This window comes from Lissotriton vulgaris, chromosome 6 (genome assembly GCF_964263255.1).
Source record: "Lissotriton vulgaris chromosome 6, aLisVul1.2, whole genome shotgun sequence".
In the NCBI taxonomy this organism is placed as follows: Eukaryota; Metazoa; Chordata; class Amphibia; order Caudata; family Salamandridae; genus Lissotriton; species Lissotriton vulgaris.
In genome coordinates, this window is record NC_141694.1 from 1,344,697,156 (window position 1) to 1,344,704,045 (window position 6,890).

A 6,890-nucleotide genomic window follows, 5' to 3' on the forward strand; every position below is an offset into this window, starting at 1 on the left:
TTGCTATCACAGATGTCTGTCTAGTTCGTGCCAGCCCCAATTCAGGTAGAGTAAAACTGAAATGGGAAATTGGGTGCGCGCGTCACGGCCAAGTGGCCAACTCTAGTTACTGCAGACCAATTTTCTAAATGGTAGTCTAGGAAAGGGTTGAGGTTAAAACAATTACAGTTCACAGTCCTCTAAGGAGGGGGGGGGGGGTTTACCCACAATCAGTGACGGATTTCTCCAATGCCATGTAGGAGCCGTTCTATAAGAAAACTAAAATCAATTTAAAGAAAATAAAAGGTGAGAGGGTGCCGAAATTCTTCTTTCAGCCCCGTGAGCTATACAAAAAGTGAACCCTGTGCTCCCTGAGATTTGCCTAGCCAGACAAGCCATAATCAGACACATAGGTGTGATTGTGAAAATTAAAAGTTTGTGGAATTTAAAGGAAGTGCCCATAAAGGAACAGGAAAGGTCATTTATCATGTTATTAGTGCATAATAGATCCCGTGTCTACCACAGAATGGATTCAGCAATGGTATTAGTTGAGATCTAATATTCAAAGCTGGAATGTGATGATGAAGTTAGCTCACCTGCATCAGAGAGAGCCCTCTCTGCGCAGGATTCATATGAGTGAGGGGAAAATGCAAACACAGAAAGCCCAGGTTGAGGGATCTGGGCAAGAGCACTGACTAGGACATGGGTTGAACTGGTGCAGTATAAAGGCAGATCTTCCGGCTTAACATAAGGTTTTTTAGCCAATGTGCACATACAGTTCCTCATCCTCGTTCAAACCAAAGGGGTTTCTCGAATCCAGGCGAATAATATATCGAGATACCAGGACACGCAGCTGTTTGAGACGGTTACCCCCTCTGGGGTTCGCTGGGACCCTGTCAATACCAAAAAAGGAAAATTGGTTAACATCGCTGTTGTGGACACGCAACCAATGTCGAGCAGTAGCATGGGACATATCAACATTCTTGATTGCTCTCATATGTTCAAGAATTCGCTTTTTTATCGGGAAAATGGTACTCCCAATGTAGAACTTTGAGCATGGACAAACAATTACATATACACAATGATCAGTGTTACAGTTCATGAATTTACCTATATTCTCACTTTTTCCCATGGGGAGAGGATAGGACTTAACATTCTTACTGGTAGCACAGGCCTTACACTTGCCACATTTGTAGAAACCTTTTTGTTCTTTTAACCAGTTCTTCTTCTTCACTGGGCCCTCAAAATAACTCTTAACCAGCATGTCTTTAAGAGATCATGCCTTTCTGTAAGTAACCTGAGGTGAGCTGTTGACCAATTTTCCTATAGTGGGATCACTTTTGACAATATGCCAATGCCTCTTCAAGATTTCTCGTACTCTTCCTGCTTCCACACTATATGTTGTTATCATCCTGACGTTACTCGATCCCGGGCTATTGGAATATTTAGGTATTCTATTGCTAAGAAGTGACTCCCTATTCCTGGCTTTCACTTTCTCCCTGGCTGTCAGTAATGCCTGGTCTGAGTATCCCCTGACTCTGAATCTCTGAATCATTGTGTCCTGTGCTCTCTCATAGTTATCATGGGAGCTGCAGTTTCTTTTGGCTCTTAAAAATTCTCCGTACGGAATGCTGTCCTTCAGGCTTCTAGGGTGGTGGCTTTTGGCATGTAAGATGCTGTTCCCGGAGGTGGGTTTCCTATACAAGTCTGTTTCAATCATCCCCTCCACTACTCTGACTGTGACATCCAAAAAGTCCATTTCTAGGGGATCTACCTTACTTGTGAATCTAAGATTCACATCATTTTTGTTGTTGTTCAGAAGGAATTTGTTTAGATCAGATCTTGTTCCATCCCATATCAAAAAGATGTCATCTATGTACCTGGTGTAAAATACAATATGGCGGGTAACATCAACATTGTCCTCAGACCAAAGAATTTGTTCCTTCCACCATCCCATTAGCATACAGGCAAAACTTGGAGCAAAACAACTCCCCATAGCAGTCCTAACTTCTTGCTTATACCAGTTGTTTTCAAACAAGAAGAAATTATTTTTGAGGCAGAATTCCAGCATTTCAAGTAGCATTTCCGTTTGGTTAAGGTAGAATATTGATCGGTCTCTCATAAAGTGTCTGCAAGCTCTCAGACCATCGATGTGTTTAATGCACGTGTACAGAGAGACCACGTCAATCGTAACCATACAGAAACTGTCCTCCCATCTGATACCCTCAATCTTAGAGATAAAATCAGTGCTGTTTCTACAGTATGAGGGAAGGTTCAAAACATACGGGAAAAGAAAGGTGTCCTGAAAAATTGAAGTACTTTCAAGGAGACTTTCATTGGTCGATACAATTGGTCTCCCAGGTGGGTTAGTCTTGTCCTTGTGGACTTTAGGCAACATATAGAAACAGGGGGAGACAGGGTGTTGTACACGTAAGAATCTGAGCTCTGATTCAGCTAGCAGATCTCTACTTCTCCAGTCTCTTAGTTTTTCATGATAAGTAGAAATACTAGTCACATATTCTTCCCTGTTCGCTCTTCTATAGTTGTCTGATAGCTCAAGTTGTTTCCTAGCTTCCTGTCTATACAGATTAACATCCCATAAGACAACGTTGCCACCCTTGTCTGAGGGTTTGATTATGAAGCTTTGGTCAGCATTGAGAGTTTTTAGAGCCTCCCTTTGTTCCGGTGTCAAATTGTGGGCATGTTTATTCTTACTCTTTTCCCACAAAACAAGGAGATCCCTATTGACTATCTCTTGAAAGGTCTCTAGGTTGTCATGGGGAGTAGTGGGGTTAAATGTGGATTTAGGTCTGTGGCCCGTTACACTACGTCCTCCTAGTGTTAGTCCCATCCTAACCAATACTTCCACATCATCCAAACCACTCACATCTTCTCCACATAACTCAAATGCACTCGCCAAGCTGTCAACATCCTGTATCTGTAAGATTTTAGACACCTGTGTGCTCCAAACAGTATCATTGCTCCTATGCTCTAAAGCACGTTTTTTCTTTAGTGCAAACATTTTCATCAGTTTCAATTTTCGGACAAATAGAAAAACATCACTCCTGGTTTGGCTGTAATCGAAGTTGGCTGTTGGGCAGAAAGTCAAGCCCAACTCCAAAACCGATTTTTCAGCCTCAGTCAATACGGGGGAGGAAATGTTAACAATAGTCAAATTGAGCTCACCCATTATTGTTGCTTGTTCTGTCGTTGCGTCTTCCCATACGACATTGCTCCTCTTGTGTTGCTGCCCCCCGCGCCTTGTTGTTTTCCTCTTGCGTTTCCTCCTCTTCCTCTTCCGTACGTTCGATTTGGTGGTCTTGCTCTTAATGTCAGTGTTGACTGTAAAAAATCATACTCTTCCAAGGGTTTAAAGGAAAGAACACTCCTTCCACTTGTGTCCAAAATCTCTTCAAGGTCCGAATAGGTTTCTGAACCAGATTCAGATACAGTAACATTTCGTTGTTGCCCTGCCAGTTGTTTAAATTGTTTAATTGCCGCATCATATTTCTTTCCAAATGCCCACTGGCATAATCTTGTTTATCTCTTAAGAAATTGGTCTTCTTCTTTTGTTTGATCTCATTTTCGTATTTCTCGAGCCTCTTCTCCATTTGTTCGATGGCTTTGGTTATTTCTTCTTTGGCATCATATTTATCCAACTCAGCTTTCAGTTTGGCAATGTCTGCAATGACCTGTTCCAGCTCCATACCTGCATACTTTGACAGCAGGCCAAGCATGTTCTTGCAGGTCCCTGCCATTAATTCAGACCAATCCGAAATCAGTTTAGGGTGGGGGTTCTGGTATATGGGGGTAATCATGATCCTAAGGCCCCTTGGCACCCTCCCCACTTCTATATAATTGTTCAACGAGGTTACCTCCCACCATCTGTTGACTTCTTTTTTCAAGAGTTTCTCATACTGAAACAGCATCTGTTTTAATGTCTTATCCGGTGTTGTTGTTACCGTCTCATTGATGTTAGCTGGCCCCGTGTTTGCCGTTTCATCTTCACAGAATAGAGATCGTGCCTCATCCATCCTGCCTGCACGGCGATTCAATGTTATTGCACTCGCGTTTGTGCTCGTGTTCGTGCTATTCATGTCAGCATTCGTGTTCATTTCATTCCCCGTGGTGTTCTTGTGGGTCGCAGTTGCCGAAGCGGCCGCCGCCGCTTTCTGTGAGCCTCTCGTCATGGTGTCGTTTCGAGGCGTCCTGTTCCTTTGCAGGCACCAATGCTTGTTACCGAACACAGATTAAAGCCCTGCCGCGCCGCCTTCCTCGAATGGTACCTCTGCCCGATTAATCCTTTTATAGAACTCCTCCGGTATCACGCGTGCAGTCCAGGTCCACAACCAGGAAGCGATCGGCGCGTTAACCAGCCACTCCCGTAGCTCGTCTTTGCAGCCGCACCCCCGGTAACGGTCTCCGGTAGCAGCAGTCGATTACCTAAGTCCAGATCAGGCGGTCGGAGCAAGTTTCGTGGCCAAAGGCCGGTTCGCCAGAAAGGGTTTCCGACTCTACTCGCTCTCGTCCTCTCGAGGTTGGTGCAAGTCCCGGGTGTCGGAAAACCCGGAAGTATGGTTGAAAGGGCTCCCGACCAGAGTTGTTTCCTCCCAGGAACCACACAAACGACTCGCACACCAGGGTCAGTGTTCAAATTGCGTTTATTGGCGACGCGTTTCGACCAAACAGTCTTTTTCGAAAGCCAACCACATGTAAACACAATCACCATTTTATACACCTAACAGTGCTCCAAGAGATAGAGGAAACTGAGGTAGGACTACATTGTAAGTCAAGACTACATTTTTAGGTGAACTACAAATGAGGTAAAAGACAGACTGTGTTGAAAAAAGGTCTCGATTAACAAGTATAGCCATGATTTCAGGTGCATATTTAAACACAAATGAAATACTTTCAGCTTGAAATAAAATTAAAGTTTAAAATTAAACAGAAGCATGGACAATTATACAATCGTTCGATTTGTCATATTAAATAATGCACAGTTCATGTACATTTCAAATTCATGCCTGAAATTAAATAACATGTGCACAGGAACATATATTTTTTAACAAGTTTTTAGAGACCAATTATTGCTATCACAGATGTCTGTCTAGTTCGTGCCAGCCCCAATTCAGGTAGAGTAAAACTGAAATGGGAAGTTGGGTGCGCGCCAGTAGGTATATATAGTTAGGATTTTTTTGAATAGGGATTTCTGAAAATTCTATGTTGAATAACTTTGGCGTTGATGGACGGAATTGGCTGAAATTTTCAGGAAAATGGCACAATATGTTTCCGAGCATCCCCTGAAAGTTTGGGGGGGTTTCGTCAAGCGGGGGCCGAGAAAAAAGGGGGGTCCCAAAACATGTTTTTAACATTGAGTTTTCCATAGGGCGGTTGGACTCACTTTTAGCTCAAACGGCTGAATGGATTTCTATGAAACTTGGCAAAATTGTAGAGACTGTTTGCCCGATGTGCCTTTGCTAGGTCTCAAGATATGTGCTCCAGTGGATTTTGAGAAATTAACGTTCAAAAAAATATATATATCTGTGACAGCGTCCCGGTTAGCGCCCCGGTTCGCGTACCAGACGCGTAACGGAACTTCGCGAGGAGAAGTGGATTGGCTCTCCGGTGACTGTCAACATTCTAAACAGTCCGGAGAGGCCGCCATCTTGTCTCTCGGTAGGATCGAGAGACAAGGGGTGGAAATAAACAAAGGGGGAAATGAATGAAAGGGGGCAAGGTAGACCCCTCCTGACCCCCTAGGATTGATGTGGGGGCTATTAAAGGGCCCCGCGGGGAAAAAAAATGAAATAATTTTTTTTTAATTTTTCGCGGTGGAAGCGCAACCCGGTACGCGAACCGGGCAGCTCACCGGTAGCGTAACGGGAGTCCGCCATCTTGTGTTTCGGACGAATTTAGTCACAAGATGGAGGATAAACAATGTTGGGAATGGGTATAAGGGGGCACGGGAGACATATCCTGACCCCCTAGGTTTTTTGAGGGTGGCTGAGGAGGCCCATATATGTAAAAAAAAAAAACTTTTTTTTCAAATTTTCGCACGGTTAGCGCCCGGTCCGCGCACCGGGTAGCGTTCCGGAAAGCGTAACAAGGGGAAAACCAAGGGAAATAGTAAAATAATATTTTAGAGTGCTTTGAGGTAGGGTAGCTCTGAATAGAGCTGTTGTGTTGTGTGGGTGATGTAAGTACCAACATGTAGGTACCAATGAAGAGTCTAAAATTCAATGTACACCGTCTCCTCTGTAGATATTTTGTATGTTCTAATATGGGTTATTTAAATGTAAATGTGTGGAAAAGCACTTCATGCTTTAAAGCAATTGTATTTTTGAACTGATTGTTCTTTCCTCTTAGTCCTCCTCTTTGTTTTTTTTTCCCCACACTCTTCTTCAGCATGATAGTTGATAAATTCGTTCCCTCAAAACATTTATATACATAAAAAAATTATATTAAATGCATATAAAATATATTTTTCCCTTAAAAGAAGAATACATTTTACAGCTTTTGATATTTGCTATTAAAAAACCATTGAAATTCACTTAAAAAACCATAGGTTATAGACCATATATAGTTAGGAATTAGCATTTACAAAACCTTGAAAATTCACTGAAAAAACCATAGGTTATAGACCATATATAGTTAGGAATTAGCATTTACAAAACCTTATTTTACTCACACAAAACCATTGAAATTCGCATATATAGTTAGTTGCATTAACTATATATCGTGCACCCGCAATCCACTGCTGATCATGTCACATATTACATCATTCATGACATGGTCAGTGACATCACTGATGACATCACTGATGACATCTCAAATGATTTCAATGGTTTTGTGTGAGTCAAATAAGGTTTTGTAAATGCTAATTCCTAACTATATATGGTCTATAACCCATG